The sequence below is a fragment of the Eleutherodactylus coqui genome, chromosome 11 (assembly GCF_035609145.1).
Source record: "Eleutherodactylus coqui strain aEleCoq1 chromosome 11, aEleCoq1.hap1, whole genome shotgun sequence".
Lineage (NCBI taxonomy): Eukaryota > Metazoa > Chordata > Amphibia > Anura > Eleutherodactylidae > Eleutherodactylus > Eleutherodactylus coqui.
In genome coordinates, this window is record NC_089847.1 from 122,107,890 (window position 1) to 122,130,351 (window position 22,462).

The following is a 22,462-nucleotide window of genomic DNA, read 5'->3' on the forward strand; positions in this document are numbered from 1 at the left end:
AGGGGCCAGAAAGAAGCCTCTCCTCTGTAAAAGACACATGAAAGCCGCCTGGAGTTACCAAAAATCACTTAAAGCCCATCAGACTGTGAGAAACAAGATTCCCTGGTCTGATAACACCAAGATGGAATTTTGTGACCTCAATTCTAAGAGTTAGGTCTAGAGAAACCCAGGTGCCACTCATCACCTGCCCAATACCATCCCTACAGTGAAGCCTGGTGGTGGAGCGTCATGCTGGGAGACAGGGAGATCGGTCAGGGTTGATGGAAAGCTGAATGAAGCAAAGTACACAGATAGTGAAATGTGATCCAGATCACATTCCAACAAGACCCTAAGCACACAGCCAAAAGTAGCCCAGGGACAACTCTGTGAATGTCCTTGGGTGGCCAACCAGAGCCCTGACTTGAACCCAATCAAACATCTCTGGAGAGAAGTGAAAATGGCTGTCCACAGACGGCCCCCATCCAACCTGACAGAGTATGAGAGGATCTGCAGAGAGGAATGGCAGAAAATCCCCAAATCCAGGTGTGTAAAACTTGTAGCGTCATATCCAAGAAAGCGGAGGCTGTAATCACTGCCAGAGGAGCTTCAGTACTGAGGATAGGGTGTGCATATATATGTTAATACAACATGTTAGTTTTTCATTAAAAAAAAAATACAAAGATTTCTACAATTCTTTTGTCACTTTGTCATTATGGGGTATTGAGTGCAAAATGATGGGGGGAACTTTTTTTTTTTTTAATTGCACAAGCAAAAATATAACAACATGTTAAGAAGTGAAAGAGTCTGAAGACTTTCCTAATTAGATGTCTGCAATGAGTCCTCCAGAACAGGATCCACTCTTTCCAATGGTCCTCCTCCTGGGTAATTGGGACACCTCTTTTCGATGACATCTAGAAGCAGCCCTGCATGTAGAAAGATGTCCAGAAATGTGAAATATATCTCAAAGATTACCTCGCTGGAAGAAGCATGGTTCATGTGTGAAGCCCCCCATAGTGAAGCTAATCAGCCTTTATGAGCTGGGTCAATGTAAATGTATGCATTGGAGGGAGAGTATTGCGCCATTCTAATTGTGCACCTCTTGTGTTTAGTATATGCTCGCTGTCCTCCAGTCAGGGACCCTTCTCTATTATGTAAGTGTGCCCTCATAGGAGGCATACATGTCCATGTCAGTTCTGGGACCTGCATCAGCTGCTGTCCATGGTGCTGAAATGACAGCACCACCACGGAGAGCTCCTACTACAGAGGCTGAGTTATATGGTGTCTGCATGCATTACATAAGTTGTTTCATTGGGCGCCTTCTAAATGGTTTCCAGTAGACTCTTATACCCGAGAAGCCTTTACGTGTAGTTTTAAAATCTGTCTTTATTAGAAGTGTCCTGTGATGGTAAGGTAATCATAGGGTGTTCTGCTGCTGGGGTGCCTACAGATCAGAAGTAAACTGTGGAGTAACATAGAAACAGCTGTTCATTAACCCTGCAGCACCTCCACAGGGTAAATGAAGTATTACACAATTCCCATTAAAATCAATTGGCTGTCTGTGTAATGCAGGACAGGTCAAGTCCTCCAGAGGGAGAGATACTCTATGTAGCATAGAGCAGATAGCACAACCAGATATGCAACCTGCTATGTGATACAACACACCCCAGCTACTGTAGGACTGTTACTAGGGGTCAGGTTCACATAGATTTCTCCTGTTGGGTCTATTTGACCAAAAATAATCCATTTTGATTGATCAAAATCTTTGAAAATATTAAAGAGATTTTGCCAAGATGCACAACTCCACTCAAAATGTGGGGGCGCGGGCAAACAGGGCCTGCTTTTGGTAACCCCAGCAATCAGGTGAAGAACGTGCAGCCAGCTACACATGTACCCTGCAGTGACTTCTCCTGTAGTATGAATGGCTGTCTTCTAATGGCAGAAGGTCCAACAAAATGGGACATTCTGGGTCATAGAGAGAGAGGGGTCCAGAGCAGGGGACATAGCTTGATGGTGTTCCTAAGACTCAAATAGCACATGTGAACGAGGGATACCATCTTGGCTCAACCCCTTCAAGGGATTTTGTTGGATATAGTATGGGTTATTCACATCAGCGTTAGAGGTTCAGTTCAAAACCTCTGTCACTGATTTCTGCTAAAAAAAAAACTGAAGCAGCACTATTTCATCCTGTCAAATTCGACAAAATGCTTTCCAGACAGAAAGTGAATGGACTGCGTTATAGTCAATAGAGTCCATTTGATTCTATCATATGACAGTTCTGTTTGGTGAGGGGTGGCCATTTTCCTGCTCCCCAAGTGGAATAGTCGTGGTGGTTGCATTGTGTATTTACCAGTCTGATGAGTTGTGACTGATAATTTGCTATGAGTGGAATTGTAGCAGACAAGCGATGATCATATTATTTATGGGGTACACGGGGCACTCCTTATCAGATGGCGATGTTAGCGATATAACAATGGGTGGATTACATAGGACTGCATGTTAACTGACTAGATTAAATTCAATTATCTTCATGCACAAACAATGCAGTTAAATAACATATTCAACTCTGCTACATCTACAGCATAAATGCAATGGAAACTATTAGGCGTAACATCTCTGAATGGCTCCTTATACAGGTAACAGCAAATCCCCCCACACACAATCTAATTCATAGATGCCAGGCTGAGTGCATTGAGATTTCTGATCACATGCATCACCGCATATCACGATCTTATCTCATCCCCTCAGCCCCCTCCCTGCCTGGATTCATTTAGAAGAAAGCTGGGGGTCCGCCCTGCCTTCTATAAATAGATCTGAGACTTCATATCTCCCAGAAATAATCCACACCATGTACAAGTCTCCCAGCCCTGCAGAAGGGGGCAGCTCATTGCTGCTCTGTGCACCCAGCCAGCCCCTATTTATGAATGTGCAAATTATTAATGACTTGGGCTTTGTGTTTCTGTCAATGAACCTAGGGGAGGGGGATACACAAGAATGAAAGAAGTTGATACACAAACCATGATGATGGTGTTGTGTCTATTAACTTCATCAGTGCTATGAGTAGAGGTTTAGGTAATTTTTTTGGATAGAAGGAGGATAGAAGTTCCTTGCTTGGTGCAATAGCCTGCAGGTGTTAGTGGGCAATGCATAGGATGCCTTACCTCAAATGAACCCACTTTAGTCTGGTGCAATACACTCTATACAAAGATTGCACAAGCTGCCCCCCAGCTATCAATTGATCAATATCTACTGAGCTTGCTCCAATGTATCATACATCCCAAAAACAGAAAATGCAACACAAAAGATCCGAGTTTCACTAAAGTAGATGTTATTTATAGAACAGGAGAGGAGATGGGGAGAGAGGGAGAAGGGAGAGAGGAGGGAGGAGAGAGGAGGATGAGTACCTACAGGAGCAGGGGTGCAGGCTGCAGGGATGAGGGGTGCAGCCTCTGGAAGGGTGTGAGGCTGCTGTGCACTGGGGGTGTTTGGGGGGCTTTGTCTGCAGGCTGTTGTCAGTGCAGCAGCAGCAGGAGAAGCAAATCACACTCCAGTCCTGAGCAGGATCCAGCCCGCAGCTTCTCTCTCACTGCTGAATTAATTTGATACTATTTTTGAAAGTCAGTGTTTCTAAGGGAGACCTAATGACGCAATGACGTCAATGCAGGTCAATAGCACACTGGTGGAGGAGAGACAGCCTGAGCCAGGGGAGAGACAGCAAGAGACTGCTGCAAATGGAGGGAGAGACAGGTGCAGAATGAAAGGCTGCTACAAGGAGAATGCAGCTAAGGGCAGAGAGCTGCAAGCATGCCAAAGACATAGACATAGCAATCACTGCAGAGAGACAGCTATGAAAGAGACATGCAACACGCTATGCCAAGCAAGAAGAGATAGTCAAGGGAGGAGACAGATGGACAGAAGGGTGACAAGAGTGTAGATAGTGAGAGCAGAGGCAAGGAGGTAGTAATAATCATGCAGAAAATAGACAGTCCAATATAAAGAAGAGACAGCAAGGAGATAGGGGAGCACTAAGTGTTATGGTAACTGCAGGGGGCGCTCTAACATGCCTTTGGTGCATAGAATGACATAGTCTTATTGAGGTTCTGGGGTCTTCAATAATTCTGCAACTACAACTCCCAGCATGTTACTATGGACAAGCTACCTTATCCTGATTGCTGTCCATAATATATGCCTGTATATATATATATATATATATATATATATATAGGATTCTCCAGCGCAGAATACAACTCCCAATGACGTGGGTGACATAAGGATAAGGTGCTGGGCGCTACTATAAGTAGCTCTCTGATAATAGTCTCCTAGGGGGCGCTGTCACTGACTTATAGAACTCTGCAATGAAGCCTCAAGTGTCTATGTATATATGCTATATAGTCAGTATTACGACTCCCCCTTTTAGTCCATGTTTACCCCCTCCCCAATACACACAGCCCCCCCTTCCATCCTGCCAGTCTTGCAGACAACAGACTCCTGCCAGCTCCTTATTATTAGACGCAGGTTCAGTGCAATCTTCACTTTTATCCCTGTGAATTCTCCCTCCACTCCCGTGTGCACAGATGTCCCCTAACCCCGCCTTCCTCCCTGTTAAAGCCCCTCTCCAGCAGCCCACCCTGCTGCCACCACCACAAATCTCAGGGCTCCGAGGAGCTACAAGGACGGACTGGCACAAAGTGCAGCAAGGTAAGGAGGCTGCAGAGGGGTCGTCTTCTTGTGTCCTGCAAACTTGTGCCCAGCACTTCCCATTGCATGCATGCTTGTGTTTACATTGCCTGGCTGGCATGTGTAAGGTGCAGTGCCCCTTTCTCATAGTCGTGCCAGCTTCTTGTTGCTGCACCACTTTCTAACGACAAGGGGCTTCTGCATCCCTCCTTCTCTCTCACCATCACCCCAGATGCCCTCCTCTGTTAATAAGAAGTCATGCACTTCTTCACATCCTAGGACTGGACACACTCTACAAGTGCACCCCAGCAGCAGGGCACCTCTTTAGAGGGGGGAATTCGTGCTCAATGCCCCTGACATCATGTCTTATACATGAGCTTCTTATTGCAGCCTAAATCCCGTTCATTGTAGTATATGGGTAGTCATAGAAGGCAAAAAATAACATTAGGAAGCCCAATGCAAATGGAGGCGTGATTTATCAACAGGTGTTCTGTGGATTTTCTCTTTAAGGGGGTAGACAGCAAAAGAAATGGCTGCAATCTCCTTGCTAAAAGCAGTTACACCATGTGGGCACTAGAGGGCGTCTGAGTTTCTCTCTAGAATGAGGAGTAGACGTCAAGTGTTCAATGCAGACACTTTCTGCAAAACTAGATGTTACACATGAATCATGTAAGAGATGTCCTGAGACCTACAAATATACAAGAGGAGCAATGTATAGCTGCAATGGCTGAAAATGACTTAATTCTATCCCTATAGGCTAGTAGCTTCGAAACCTTTGCAGGTCACAAGCCACATACGAATATGACAGCTGGTGTGGGGCATTACTAAATAGTAAAAGTGAAGGATCCTATTAAATATATTAGTGATATGGCTCTTACCATAGTAGGTATGGCCAGCGATCTGGTCTTCATAAGCTCTAGTAAGGTAGGATATCATTAGTGGACAATGGTTTGTAGAGGGGCCAGCAGCTGGACAGCCACATGCAGAAGAGCCAAGTTCTCAAACTTTGAGGGGCTTTTGGGATTTTTTTTCTATTAGAAGAGTTTTCCGGGACATTAAAAATAATTTTTAAGGCCTTTAAAATGGTGCAAAATTAAGAAAAAATGAATACTCACCTGTTCTGGGAGCTCCCCATCCAGCACTGGAGCCCCAGTGCCTGCCAATTGGAAGACAAAGAAGCAGTAGGCAGTCACGTGCCATTCATTGTGCACATGACCGCTTAGCCAGTCAAACACTTCAGCAGGGATTCTTCTATGGCCACTGAAGCCCGTGAATGGCTGAGTGGTCATGTGCACAATGAATGGCATGTGCCCGCCCAACGCTTCTAACATTTCGGCGGGCACCAGGGCTGCAACGCTGAATGGGCAGTCACTGGAACAAGTGAGTATTGATTTTTTTTCTTAATTTCATACCATCTAAGGCCTTAGAGTTTTTTTTAATGTTCCGCAATACCCCTTTAATGACCTATCTTCAGGATAGGTCTGCAATAGATGATTGGGGAAGGTCCACTGCTTGGGATCCCCATTGATCAACTGATTTCTGTATGGATAAGGCAGGGAAGGAAGCAGATGGCACTGTCCGTGGTACAATAACTTATATTGATATTGCATTGAATTCAATAGGAGCTGCACCTGCAATACCAACCCAGGATTACTGCACTATGGACAGTGAATTCTGCTGACAGCGGTGCCAGAAATCAGCTGATTGGTGGGGATCTCAAGTAGCAGACTCCCACCAATCATCTATTGCTCTAAGGAAAGGATATAAAATATCACAAGCAGCACACCACAGTCCCAATATGGGTAGGAACTTGTCATATGATGTAGCAGCCACCCGGGTTTGGACCAAGTCCCAAAGTTCAACAGACAATGAAAAAGGTAGCAGCATCAAAAAGGGGCAGATATTTCAAAGTTTTATTCTTCCATAGCCAAAAAAACACGACGTTTCGACCTGCAATTAGGTCTTTGTCACTTGACAAAGACCTAATTGCAGGTCGAAACGTCGTGTTTTTTTGGCTATGGAAGAATAAAACTTTGAAATATCTGCCCCTTTTTGATGCTGGCACCTGTTTCATTGTCTGTTGATCTAAGGATAGGTCATCAATAGAAAAAAAAATCCCAAAAGTCCCAAATAGCCCCTTTTAACACGACTCTCTGGTCCTGGACAAAATTTATGCAGTGACTCAAGAGGAGAACATTATTACCTGGTGCAAACCTTTCTCTGCATCCTGTTGAGGCCATTCACTTTTTCGTGTTTCTCCTCTTCATTCTTTCCAGATGGCCATAGAGATTTTTAGACTATATGAAGCACAATGAGCCCTTGTAGTAGATCAGTAGTCTTGAGACATTACACGCTGCTCTGATTGGCCAACAGTGCTCACATCAGCAACGCTAGTCAAGCCCAAAGCAGCATGCTGTATCTGACTACCAATACAATCTTGGAAGAAAAATGAGGGGCTGCAAGAGCAGGTGAATTGGTGGAAAAGTGGTAAGAAAGCGCCAGGTACTATAACTTCCTATAGTCCCTGGACAAACTTTGTCCCCAGGACTGGAGGGTCATTTTAAAGGACCCCCATAGCTCTATATAAATCTGGGTTTAATAACATTGGTAATATGTACTTTAAAAGTGGGCCACAGGGTGAAAATTTGGAGGTCTGTGGCATGGGCTGTCCATTATAGACTTGGGATATGTGGCCAAGGATCTATGTAACACCTCATCTGCATGAGTGTAAGTAAACTAACACATACTGCAGGCTGCCTGTCTATAAAAAAAGTTTAACCTTAAGTCAGGGAATTCCATTATTACCAAATGATTAATAAATGTTTCTTATCTAAATGACTGCCTTTCACAATGGAAGAGTTTGGAATAAGATCATAGTTACACACGTGTATTACGGCTCTGAGTTGTATGGATCTGTAGCATGCTGCCCATAGACTTCTATCACACTGTATGCCAACGATTTCATACAGAAAACACAGATTTTACCTTCTGGAATCAAATTCCGATGCCTAAGAAATTGTAGCATGCTCCATTGGATGACATTTTGGACTGTATGACAGCTTTGGTCATGACACACCTCATCAACCAAAGATTGCAGTACTGCCATGTTACATCGCAACCTAATGTAAGTGAATGCAGTCAGATTAATGACTTGCAAGTTAGCATTGCCACCAGGTTTGGATTTCTTGCAGTTTTTAAGGCAACTTGTGAATGTGACACGGAACGGATTAGAACGCACCACAAGCCGCAGTAAATTCTGCAAGCTATCTGCGGATTTTGATGCTGAATTGAAAATGGCTTAAAACCTGCTGCAATTCTGCATCAAAATCATCTGCAATTAAATCTGTGTATTTTGGTGCGGAATTCCGCAGCTGTGGATTTGGCTGCCTCCTGCTGCGCAATTCCATCCAGTGTGAAAGGTCCCTTATATTAGGTTCTGACGTGACGCGGCAATACTGCAATGTTGTGGCCAAAGTATCTGTGCAGTGCCAGCGTTATAGAGGCATTCTACTCTAGAGCTGTACTTACCCGTCCTCCGCCACAGGGATCCAGCACTGTAGCCCCGCCATACTTGTTGTCGAAGTCAAGCCATGTTTGTTGTCGGCATAGGAAGTCACTTGACCGCTGCAGCCAATCACAGGCTGCAAATTCTAGATCACCAGCCTGCACCATCTCTGCTTTATTACCCCAATGACTTCCCCTTGGAAAAGGAGCAATTAGAGTAATGGCTCTTTCACACGGGCAGAATTATTCCACCAAGACACAGCGGACTGCAGAAATCCGCAACAAAATCTGCATGGCTAATTGGGGGTTTTGATGTGGAATTGAAGGCAGATTTAAGCCCTTTTCAATTTCACTTCAAAATCTGCATGTTAGCCATGCGGATTTGGTGCAGAATTTTCCGCAGGACTGCAAACTCTGCTGCGTTCTGGTGGAATAATTCTGCACATGTGAAGGAGCCCTAATAGAAATATGTATTAGGGAATGATTAGTAAATATGACAGATCCCTAATATACAGTTCATATTCCTGGATCTTAGGCTCCCAGCACATTACATGCCATCGTTTGTGTGCTGTCCTTTTTCTTGAAAGATGCGAAAAAAAAGAATTGGTTCTGTTTCAACTTTTTTTTTTGCGGATTTGAAAAACAGATGCACAAAGAAGTAAAAAAAAATGACACAGACTGCATAAGTATGACACACGGAACTGCACACATATGAAAAAATGTCAATTTTTTATGTGAACGTAACACAGACACTTCTTTTCAACACAAGTATGCACTTAATAATATTCTTTATTTGTATGACGCCAACTTATTCCGCAGCGCTTGCTTTAGACTTATACTGACTCTATGTATGAGTAGTAGACACCTTTTTCCTTATACGTAGGATTGTTTATGTCTGTTCTCTCTCGTCTGGAAGTTGTCCGTCTGCAATGAGGTAACACAATGAGTCATGTGACACCCACACAGTGATTACCATCATCCATACGAAGATGGGTGAGAGTACTTCACCTCCTATTATTACACATACAGAAGCTTCTTGAGGTCATCTATAACTTGAAGCTGCCGGTCTGTAGCTTGTCTGAAGTTTATGGAGCTCCGAGGTGACTTCTTATATCCAGTCAGTAAGAATATTGTTCCTTGGGCTGGGGTCACACATGGCAGCCTAATATGTCTTTGCTGCTCTTATGCAGGCATCTCCAATGTTAGCTCCCAGGACAAAAGACAATGAGTCATGTGACACAAGCAATATCACAATATGTTATAATCTACAGGTGTGACCTAATACAAGATCCAATCGCTTTTCAGACATCTGTAGGAAATGGGTACCATAATTCTACATCTTGATAGCAGTCGGAGCTCCATTTTCTGATACAGAGCTCCAAAGCCTTTGCATACACATGCATAGAACTAAAGGTAAATGATAATATTCTGTCTGTCTGCAGCCACCACTAGGGGGAGCTTGATTACAATACCATATAACTCAAGAGATTTGGAGTTCTCTATCCAAAAAACAATGATCTGACAGGTATAAACATATATTAAGAAATTGATCCTGCAGAATTTTGGACCTAGAATTGAAATGATATTGAAAGTTTGAGATACACATTAAAGTGACCCTTTAAATAAAATGACCACACTGTTTCTCTGACTACCTTATGCACGCTGTGCATTAGTATGCATCATTTGTCTAATACACTACATACTGCTTTGATTGGCCAATGCCGCCTGCATAATACGCACTAGCCGGTCAGATCAGCAGGTAGTGTCTAAGGCTGGGTTCACTCGGGACGGAATTGCGACGGAATTTCTGTGCAGAATTTCCGTGCAGCAATTCCGCCAGCGGATCCTAATCCCAGGATTAGCAAGCCATGTGGATGAGATTTTGCAAAAATCTCGTCCACACGGGGCGGCCAATCCATTGCGGCAAAGCCGGGTGAAAACAGACATGTGGCACAGAATTCAATTCAGCAGCATATCAATTTGTTTTTCTCTTCTACAGCCTCACTCCTCTTTATGAAGAGAGAAAGCCGCAGCGGAATGCCGGCGGCAGAACCACTCAAAGCCCTGCGGGAAAATACCGTGGGTTTTGAAGCTGCGGCTCTCCCGCGGCAATCTCGTGTTTTTTTTTCGGTGCGGCCAAGCCGCGAGACTTCCGTCCTGTGTGAACCCAGCCTAAGACTACCGATGTGTACTAATACACAGAGTGCATCAGGTAGTCAGAGAAGTGGTGTGGCCATCTTTGTTTGTCCAGGGTCACTTTAAGCTAAACTTCTAGGGTCTCTTTGACCTGGAGGTAGTGTCCATCCTTCTGCCATTTACCTAACTGAACCATTAATACAATAAAAAAAAACTTACCAAGATCCATGCTGCAGAGCGAAGGACCGTCGGCCATCTCCCTACCCTCATTAAATGCAGAGGGCAGAAGCAGTAAAGGAGGTTATGAATCTACATTTTCAGCTCTGCTGGCAGACACTGAGAGGTGTCACCCCCTGGCACTTGTCACTAGACCGCTACCAAGAATAAAGCACGTGCTACCCAGCAAGCAAAATTACTGCAGAATCTGAGTGATCACTAATTAGGTATGAAAAAAGCTTAATCCTTGCATAACGAGCAGTTCTGCAACTTTCCGATGCACTTTGCGTTTAGTTCTTCACAATTTTCAAGATCTCTTCTTGCTGTCAGTGAATATAAACATTCTGGGTCTTATTTATTTGAAAGTTCAATAGTTTTCTACTAAAGATTGCACTAGAAAACAGTCATACATGCTTTGCACCACATTTACTGTTTTAGACACTTTCGGCCTTTTTTTTTTTGCTTTTTTACAAGGGGGTGTTCCTTTGTAAAAAAGAAGGCATGTGCTAAATTGCACAAAAAATTGTGCCAAATTGCATTGAATTGTGATAAAATCGTGGTGCTATTTTTGGTCAACTAAATGTGGAGTAGTCAGTGTTAAAAATCGACAGATTTATCATTCTGCAGGGCTACTGAGATAAATCTGGTGCATTTTAAGAGTGTGCAGTCTACGTTTGTACTGGTTGACTTGCGGTATGTTCCCAAGTAGCCAAAAATGGTGGAGTTTGTTCATTGAAAGGGTGAAATCTGCTGCAGATATGCATCAAAATCGGCACCAATGGCGCGGATTGTGTCTGATTTTCATTTGCAGTTTTAATGCGGAATTCGGTGAGGCTCATCCATTGAGGACAATCTGCACCATTTTCCGTTATGTAGGAACATACCGTTCAACAGTATTAGCAGATAAGCCCTTCTTATTATATCCAAAAAACTGTACAGGCCTGATGCTTCTGACAGCTGAGGGGTTGTAACAACTGTATCCAGCCTACACAAGTCTCTGTAAGATAAAAGTATCAGCAGAACATCCTTTCTCTTGTCCTGATAGTTTGTAAAGGTACCATTACATGGGGCAATTATTGCCTGAATAATCGCTGGAAATAGAAGGCGCTGAGTGAGAAATCGCTCCCTTTTTGGAGTCGCTTGATTCTTGGCTCAGCTAAAAATGAAGCGACTATCGTCCCGTGTAAACAGGTAGCCATGTATCTGATCTGGCGCCCTAACAAACTCTTAGCCGTAAGGTGTGCTTAGCCTTAGGCTGCCTCCACACACTGCAGAAATGCTGCGGAATTTCCACTGCCGGAATCACAAGGGTTAAAAGCCGCAGTATTTCCACAGTTAAAAACATATTCAGGTGCAACTTCGCCTCTGCAGATATAAAGTGTACCTTCTGCGACTTTCCTCCTGCTGCAGGAGGCCGCTGCGGATATGCGCCGTGTGTATGCGCCATTATAGTGTCGTTCTGCGGATGTGTTGCAGAAATTTCTGCACTGAGAATCCCTTCCATTGGTTGTTGCTTTACTGGAATGCACATTAATGTCTACAACCCCATTCCAATGAACTGGACAGGTGTACAAATCTTCTGCGTGTTAATATACCCATATCCTATTTCTCCTGATTCTTATATCATATACCAGGGAATTACTTTTCATGCAATTTCCTCACACTCAAAGTAGCGTTATTGCTGTCCGCGCTATGAGTTTATCCCAAAGGCCAGACCAAAGACCACTCATAGGCCATTCAGATTCAGTGGCCAGACCAAAGATCGCCGCCAATAGGTCATTCAGATATGGCAACTGGAAAATTCATAATAACACAAGAGGATTCTCAGCTGCCCAAGAACTTCTTGGCAAGCGGAGTCATCAATTACTCTTCTGCTTTCTCTTCTCTTTCCATAGGTTTCTAGCTTAGTCTGTTGAGACTTTCATCCAGGTAAGACGGATTCTCCCTGATGTCCCTTGAGGCTGGATATTAACCCAGTGCTGTTCTGCAGAGGGCCAGTAGGTGGTGCCATTAACAAAGCAGAACAATTCTGGTGGTGGACTGCCAATACCAGGTGTTGGGTCAGCAGTAAATATTCCTTATGAGATCGGACGATTGTCCTCATATTAAAGGATGAATCATTACATTTATTTATTTATTTTTAGTTTTCTCACAGTTAAATAATTGATTCTTCTAAAGTGTGGAGCGAGTAAAAGAGGAAACTTCACCTTCTCCTGTAGGCTCCGTGGTGATTTTTGGTTGTCTGCAAGTCGTGGTAAAATCTTAGCCATACTACAACTTGCGCACAACCTCAGTTTTTCCCTATGGGGGATGCAGTTGCTCAGGAACCAGAAGAATTTCATCATCATCCTGATGAGTTCTGACAATGCTGTAATTTTACCTCTGAAGTATAACACAGGATAAGTTATGTATGTACACAGTGACTCCACCAGCAGAATAGTGAGTGCAGCTCTGGAGTATAATACCAGATGTAACTCAGGATCAGTACAAGATAAGTAATGTATGTACACAGTGACTCCATCAGCAGAATAGTGAGTGCAGCTCTGAAGTATAATACAAGATATAACCCAGGATCAGTACAGGATAAGTAATGTACGTACATAATGACTCCACCAGCAGAATAGTGAGTGCAGCTCTGGTACAGGATAAGTAATGTATGTACACAGTGACTCCACCAGCAGAATAGTGAGTGCAGCTCTGGTACAGGATAAGTAATGTATGTACACAGTGACACCACCAGCAGAATAGTGAGTGCAGCTCTGCAGTAAAATACAGGATGTAACTCAGGATCAGTACAGGATAAGTAATGTATGTACACAGTGACCCCACCAGCAGAATAGTGAGCGCAGCTCTGGAGTATAATACAGGCTATAACTCAGGATCAGTACAGGATAAGTAATGTATGTACACAGTGACCCCACCAGCAGAATAGTGAGCGCAGCTCTGGAGTATAATGCAGGATTTAACAGATTCAGTACAGGATAAGTAATGTATGTACACAGTGACTCCACCAGCAGAATAGTGAGTGCAGCTATGGAGTATAATACAGGATGTAACTCAGGATCAGTACAGGATAAGTAATGTATGTACTCAGTGACCCCACCAGCAGAATAGTGAGCGCAGCTCTGGAGTATAATGCAGGATTTAACAGATTCAGTACAGGATAAGTAATGTATGTACACAGTGACTCCACCAGCAGAATAGTGAGTGCAGCTCTGCAGTATAATACAGGACGTAATTCAGGATCAGTACAGGATAAGTAATCTATGTACACATTTACTGCACCAGCAGAATAGTGAGTGCAGCTCTGGAGTATAATACTGGATGTAACTCAGGATTCATTAAAGGGATTGATTTCTATTATAATATATTAGTGTATTGTTATTTATGCAACATTATTAGTTTCAGTTAAGTGGCTTCAAAGTGAACCTTCACAAAATACATCCATTACCTATTCATATCTTGGTGTAATATTTACATGTTGGCTTTATTTCCATTATAAATAATATATTTGGAATGTTATAATAAAAACATCAACTACAGCGGTGGCCACTTCAGGTGATTGATAATCCTTTATGTTTGACAACTGGTAAGTGTGGTAACTTGCAATGTACCGGAGCAGATGATGGGGCTCAGGTACCAATAAGAGGACGACCGAATGACGCAAATCCAGCAGTCACAATGTCCGCCGTGTTTACAATTTTTTTTTTACTAATACACACAAATCCTCAAGTTTCTTCTTCTGCAACCAATAAAATTCCAGCGTTTAATATTCCATTACAGGTTAAGAAATATAAGCTGTGATCTGATTGGGTGCTCTGAGAAATTTCTAGGAGAAGGTCTGTACACATGGGGTGGGGGGGCAATTAGCTTTTAGTTAACATTTGCAAATTACTGTAATTAGTTGTAGCTAAGAGGAACTTCCCCTTCATACAGTTGCTCCTTATAACTAATGGGATTTAATTGGATTTCCTTTTGCAAGGTACACCCATTGTTTATTATTGGATGGTAATAAAAAAGTATATGAACTTACTGATAATGGTGAAGAACCTGCTGTCCTAAGCCACTTGACTTGTAAGATTCTGCATGATCTTTAAATTTGGTGCCGGACTTCCAGAATTTTCACACTGCTAGTTGCCAGATGAAAAGTACTGTAATTTCTATTTATAATTCAGTAAATTAGAAAGTCATTAGGAGAAATAGTACTATTCTTGTCTATATGTGTACTGTGTGATATTCAAGTGAATGTAGGCTGAGCTGCAATATCAGACACAGTCAATGGACAAGAGTGGCGCTGGTTTTAATGGGGAAAAACCCAACTGCTGCAACCCCATTCTGTACATACTGTATGTGCAATGGTATATTTTTTACTTATCTTGTCCTGATTTTGGGTTACATCCTGTATTATACTCCAGAGCTGCACTCCTTATTCTACTGGTTGAGTGACTGTTTACATACATTACATTACTCATCCTGTACTCCTCCTAAGTTACATCTTGCGTTATACCCCAGAGCTGCACTCTCTATTCTGCTTGTGGAGGCATTGTGTATATACATTAGTTATTCTGTACTAATCCAGAGTTAAATACTGTATTATACTTTGTGTACATACAGTGTATGTACACAGTGACTTCACCAGCAGAATAGTGAGTGCAGCTCTGGAGTATAATACTGGATGTAACTCAGGATCAGTACAGGATAAGTAATGTATGCAGTCTGTGACTTTACCAGCAGAATAGTGAGTGCAGCTCTGAAGTATAATACAGGATATAACTCAGGATCAGTACAAGATAAGTAATGTGTGCACACATTGACTTTGCCAGCTGAATAGTGAGAACAGCTCTGGAGTATAATACAGGAGGCAACTCAGGATAAGTAATGTATGCATGTACACAGTGACTCCACCAGCAGAATAATGAGTGCAGCTCTGGAGTATAATACAGGATAAGTAATATAATGTATTTACAAAGTGACTTTGAGATATTGACCCAAGCTGTAAGTGTTAATATTTGGTTTCTAATAGATATAAGTGATAAGTAATATTCATAATCTCCTATGATTTACAATTTTTTTTTCACATAGCTTGAATACAATGGCTCATATCGATGCCCAATATTCATCAATATAAACTATTAGAATTTTTTTACTGCACATTTTTCTAGTAATTGTGACAGAAACCGATCATTTCAGTACAAACATTGCAATGAATGTTATCTGCTTAGATAATAAATGCCAGAATCTGACATATTGACATGTGATGGAGTAGTAGACTGTTCCGATAAGGTGATATTGTCCAGTACTAGACTATAATATGGTGAGCTAGACTGTTCTTATCTGATATACTCCATTGTGCAGCAGTTATATGATGATATAGTAGAACTTTTGATGTGGTTATTTAAAATATTTGGTTATGGAGATGTATTAGACAGTCCTAATATTGTAATATAGTCCAGTACTAGACTGTTATATGCTGATGTGGTGTTGCACTAGACTCTTCTTTCATTTTAATGTACTCTAGTACTAGACTGTTAATAAGTAATCATGTTATAATCATGGTATAGTGGATTACTAGAATGGACGACTGTGACTATTTAGTGGATTGTTCTCATATGGTGATGTAGTGGTGTACTCAAGTATATGGTTATAGTGACATAGTCCAGTATTAGGCAGTTATTTGGTAATATAGCCCTGTAGCAGAATGCTCTTGTATATTGATGTAGTCAAGTTCTAGATTGATCTATGGTGACGTAGTCAAGGACCAAACTTTCATGATATACAGTAGTACAGTACTAGAATGGATGATTATGGTAATTTAGTAGGGTACTAGACTGTTCTGATATGGTGATGCAGTGGCATAATAAACTATATGGTTATGGCGATATAGTCCAGTATTAGACAGTTATATGGTGATGTATTCCTATACCAGACTATCCAAATATATTGATGTAGTAGAGTACTGAACTAGTCTTTACAGTGAAAGAGTCTTGTGCTAGACTATTCTATATAGTAAGCATTGTTAGCCTGCAACCAGACATGGTATTCAACTGTTCTGCACTATAAGATAGAAGACTATTCTAAATAATGACAACAGAATATATTCGTTCTTTACAGATTGCATAATTATGTATTGTAGAACAGAAAATACAGCTGCAGAGGTATGGCTTAAAGCTTTAGGATCCAAATGTAAAATCTATACACCTCCAACCTAGAATCACTTGCCATTAGTAGTTCTATTATATAGTACTGCTCTTCTCCTATGTGGCAGATGGGCCTGTGGCCCCTTTCATGCATTAGGGCCTGGCTGCTGCTCCAACCTCCGCACCTTACACCATTGCACAGCTGATATTGATATTAACTTCTATCATGAACCATCTTGGTCTACTCCAAACTGGACATCTCCTGTGGAGCACCTGTCTGTTAACACCTGTCTGATAACAAAGCATGCATGTATATACTGTGCCTCCGAAGAAATTATTGACTAATCATATAAAAAAAGTGCATTATTGTTCTTATGTAATAATGTAGATCACCAAGTACTAAAGGAGGCAATGACCTTATGCGCTCATCAAATGAATGGTTAGGATGGCACTGTGCAGTCATATAAAAAAGCAGGGATGGAAAGGGACACCAAAAAAACTTTATAAAACTTCTATGGTAGCTGACAATTTTCACAAAAGAATTTGCAGGTAGGGCCCTGCAAAAAAGAGAATAGTTATAAAGATGGGAGTCATTTAACCTATGAGGACTCTTTCTGATTCTTGCAGATATAAAATTTTAGATATGTCGCCTTCAAGAAGGGAAAGATTTGGACTGTTTATTTAATCAAAAGTTTCCGTAAAGGGGTTCTCAAGGAATATGATATTGATTGATGACCTGTTATAAGCTTAGACCATCTTTGATTGGTGCACGTCCAGCCTCTGAAACCCCCTGACAATCATTGTCCTGATAAGTGTGGATCCTAAAGATATGCTGTTAATGCTATAATCATGGAGAATCCCTTCAAATCTATACAGAGTATAGTCAAAAAGACTGATCTAGCGATATCTCAATGTGAGTGTCCTATATTGAAATAACTATAGCATACTTGAATAGGAAGGCATGGATGTGTTACACAATAGTATGGCGCTCGGGCCCCTGGGGGCTCCAGATCATGGATTTTAATTTTGTATTGTGGCCCCTGTAAGAGACAGAGAGTAAAACCAAATGTAAAGTTGAAGAGTAGCATTCTTCTGCGTCCCTGTAGGTCTCATGGGACTGCTGCTATGACCAAAAAAAGGAAAACATACTCAAAGTGACCTCCTGCTACAATAGGGGCCGGTCATCCAGGAAGTCATCCACCGCTGTCTGCAGGAGATTCAGGTATCGATCCATGTTGAGAGTCCTTGGAATGAGCACAGGTCCAACGAGGCATTCACATCAAATTCCAAGCCACATATTCATGCTAAAATTTGCATTGTCTTCTGATTGGGTCGTACTCTTACTTGTAATTTACATTGCATCTGCACTGAATCGGTGCTTCACTGTTCACTAACACAGTCCGGCAATAGCATTAGTCCTGAACTGAATGGACAGCTCCATGTATGTATCAAAGCAAAAGGAGGCCTCTCAAGTATGCTTTCCTTACTCCAGTCATAGCAGCAGTCTCGTAGAAAGCGGATTTCTGCTTCTCGCATGTTACTCTCCAACTTTACAGTTGGGTTTTACTCTCTATCTCTTACAAGAGCCACAACACAAAATTGAAATCCATTACTGGGCCCCCAGGGGCTCTTGCGCCATACCATCATGTAGCTCATCCATGCCTTCTTATTCAATTCCGCTATTGTTATTTCAATATAGGACACCAGTACTGAGATATAGTGTTGGCTCTGTCTTTTTGACTACACCCTGTATTTACTAAAATACAATCTATTGTTCCCTGTTATCAGCTATTTCAGACTGCAAAGAGGCTGCCAAAAGAGTTCTTCAATGGGTTGACTAAAGTCTAAACTAATTTCTGCCACCTCATGATCACTACATAGCCATATTGTCAGTGCCAAGAACCTCCAGTAACATTTACATACAGTAGATAGATATGAATGATATTGGCAATTCTTTTTTTTAGGTTCATTGGGTCCTTTAAGGTAAAGAGGTGCTGCCCTGCATTGTAATTTTTCATTCAAGATCATTACCACTAACATTCAGTTACTGCATTAATGCTCCCTATATCCATATAGCCAGCAGCTGCCTGTGACATTGCTTCTTGTGTAGTCATTGCATATGCCTGATCTTGGAGCAGAGAATGTTTATTTGTGTTTGGGAAGAAGAAGGGAGATGCTGTGTTCACAGTCTGGGAATCTGTGCTGTGCTGATTGCGTGGGAGTCTGAGTGCAGTGCGTGGGCGCAGGAGGCAGCGCCATAGACTCTGTTATTTGCGTCACCCCGGGAGACCAGGCTGTTTTCCTTACAAATCTAATGGATGAAGCGCATATCTGGGCTCAGGCATTGCAGATCCTCCTTATGTTCATGTCACCCCCCCCCCCCCCCCCCACACACACACACACACACACACACCTTATATAGCAAAACATTATATCAATCACAACACCGGGTTCCTATGCAGAAGGATCCACTCCTTTCACAGAGCCATTTTGAGCTCAGCCTCATCTCTCTCCCGTGCAGCCTGATCCTCTGAAGAGGGGACTCTGAACGTGACGTAAATAGTTGGAACTGACGCAGCTTCCAGAGGGGGAAGCAGGTTGGATGCAGGCAGCCTGCAATGTGCACTGGTTAATTCCCCCTACCCTCCCCCCAATCACACCCTGTATCCCTTGTGTAGTGGATTACTGGGACATCCCTCCCAAAATACCACAACTCACCCACCAGAAACCAAGATCCATTTATAGAACCTCTCAGCTCCAAATATAAATACTGAAGAGGGAAAATACATCCACACACATTGCAGAGAGGGGATCTCAGGACAGAGACTGCCATACACTGCACAGCAACCAGCCATCCTGGGAAATGGTTAATAATACCGGTGAATAAACAATTCTAGGTTAAAAAAAACACCCAGGAAAATGTTGCTGCCTGCAACGGGCAGAACAGGAGGAGGCTATAGATACAGCAGAGGTAGGAATGAACAGGGCTGATCCACTGATCTATGGGGTAAAGCAAATATAATATTGCAATGCAATGTATCAACTGCATAGAAAGGGGGGATTATAGATCGGAGATGGATGTGGGCTCCAATGAGATGGCACCTCATCTATGTGAGTGTGTGCTGTGTTTGTGTGTGTGTGTGTAGATTTTTTTTTGCAGGCTAAAAATAGCATCAGGGTTTTGATTGTGCGCCAGAAATAGACTGAGGGTTGCACTGGTATAAAAAGCCAGCACAGGCACCAGAGCCCTTACATCAGAGCTGCCTTTATTTTGCATTTTAGTTTTATTTTTAGCCCTGATATTAATTGTCGGATTTTCCCTCTTTTTTCCCTCTCTCTCTTTTCCTCTCTATTCTCTCTCTCTTTCTCTCTCTCTCTGTCTCTCATACACTGTCAGTCTTTTTCTCTCTGTATACACAGAATTTCCAGACACGGTAAGTAATGTAACTGCTTTGCTGTAGCCACCCTGACACACATATATATTGTAGCGCTCAAGCTCTACTATGCATATTCCTCATCATGCATTGCTTTTGCTACTACTGTTGCTGATGATGATTATTATGTTGTTGTTGTTGATTTTGTGCAATATCGGAAGGGGTTGGGTATTGGATGCATGTGTACAATGTAGAGTGAGGGGGAATTCTAGGAGGAGAATGGGGATCTCCCAGTATTAAATCTCTGAATCGATAGAAGCTGCAGATTTTCCTCTCATCCCCACTGGCTGCCGGCGCTGTGGAGTCTCCTAATGTTCCTATTTCTAAGGAATTTCGTGGCGTTGGCTGCATAGGAAGCCCTTGGATGATGAAGCCGAGAAGCTGCTGCTGCCTGAGCCGGGAGCTGACCAGAGCGCTGGTGCTTAGCAGAGGGATCCGGAGCTGTCCAGCCGAGAGGTGCTGAAGGCAGCAGTCCGCAGACGTCTTGAGCTTGCACCATGCAAGAAGCTTACATATGCTATGGGAAAATAGACCGGAGCAAAGAAGCACAAGGAGCAGTGATCCAGATGAAGGCTTCTCATCATCCTCTACCTCTTCCACCACCACTAGCAGCTTTACCTTCCCGCCTTGTATTTGAATGACTTATGCTGGAGGTTGCTTTATTTAGATCCTCTCCTCCTCCCACCTCTTTTCTTCTCTATTTAAGACTCTGGTCCCTGAAGATGCTGAGCGTATGAGTGAGTGTGTATTGTGTATATTAGTGTGTATGTATCTATATAGATGTGTGTGTGTGTGTCCCTACTTACCTCCTCTTATAGATGCATTAAGAAAGTCGCATAATTCTTGCAAGATTAGCTTGCAGAAATCCACTTCTTTAGTATGATTTGCAAGAACCCCCCCCCCCCCCCCACCAAAACAAAAAAAAATACAGTGACATCACCCTGGATTTCAACGGCTATTGCAATAAGAGAAAAATCTGAATTGTACAAACCTCCATTCCTTGGCTTCTATTGCCAGAAATCAGTAATCAGATGAAGCAGCAGCTGGCGTCATTAACCCCCTCAGCGCTGGAACTCTGCAGGATCCCCCTGGATGCCATTGCAAAATGCTTTGCAACTGACACATAAGAATTTTTTTCAGCTTTTTTTTTTGCTCCCTTCTTCGTCTCCGTTGGTTGGAAAGGGGGTTAAGGACAGCAGACAGAGAACCTTTACTAACACCGTGTTTCAAGATGATGATCAACTTGGATGGAAGCTGGGAAGGAGCTTGCACACTGCACAGACAGGGAGCGATACGTATTGTGGATAGGAATTTTCTGCAAGAAAAAAACACCCACTGATGTCACTATGTACATTGCTGAGATTCCAGGCTGCGTGGTCGTATTTACAAACGGATCACAGTCTAAAACAGCAACAGCAGAAGCGGCGGCGGCGGCGGCAGCAGCAGCACGTGTAGTGAATGACTGCAGCCCCAAACAGAGGAGGGTGCTCTTTATAGGGTGTTTTTGTGTGTTTATGCACATGCTCATACATATGCAACCTCATATTCTCTATGCATACACTGTAGATTGTAATCTATCAATTTCCACACATTAGCAATTCTGCACCATGCTCATGAAGGATAATTGTAGTAGCACAGATCCTTTGCTTCCTTCCTGCTTTAAAGCCATTCTCAATAAGACAGCAGTATAGACACACACGAATTCTCCTGCCCGAGATCCTATTAAATAATTGAATGGTGGCAGCAGTAATGTTGGTGAAAACAGCACGGATTTCCAAGTCGTGACTGTATAAGTGAGTAATGCCAGCTGCTTGCGTCACTGCTCCAGTCACAGTTCACCCAGAGTGAGCTAGAATCGTGACTTACTAGATACCCAATGAGAGACTGCAATTTGGAGGAGGGGGGGGGGGTCTAAGGCAAAAAAGGTATCACACAAACAGCACCCAATAAGATAGGATCCAGGGAGGGGGGAACTGCACTGGGATATGATACAAGAGATCCAATAAGACAAGATCCAAGGGGGTCCCTTCCTCCAAACAGGACAGGGCAGAGGAGGGGTTAAGGAATCTAGAAGATCGTGACCCTCCCACTCAGTACAGTAACTTATATACACACCTGGCTGGGACAAGAGGGATTGTGGATTGTTCACTTGTTGATGGCATCTAAGACAGAAGAGAAACCCAGATGTGAGGAGAAGCCCTGCACCTGTCAAGTAAGTAGCTACTTAACTTCATGATGAACTTGGAGATACTTGTTCTCTCTATGTTGTATCTATTTTATTAGCATTAGTGGATTTTTATATGTATACAATATTTATGGAAGGGACACATAGTTGCAATAATGAGTGGGTCAACAACAAGTAGGACAGGCAGGCACTTTATT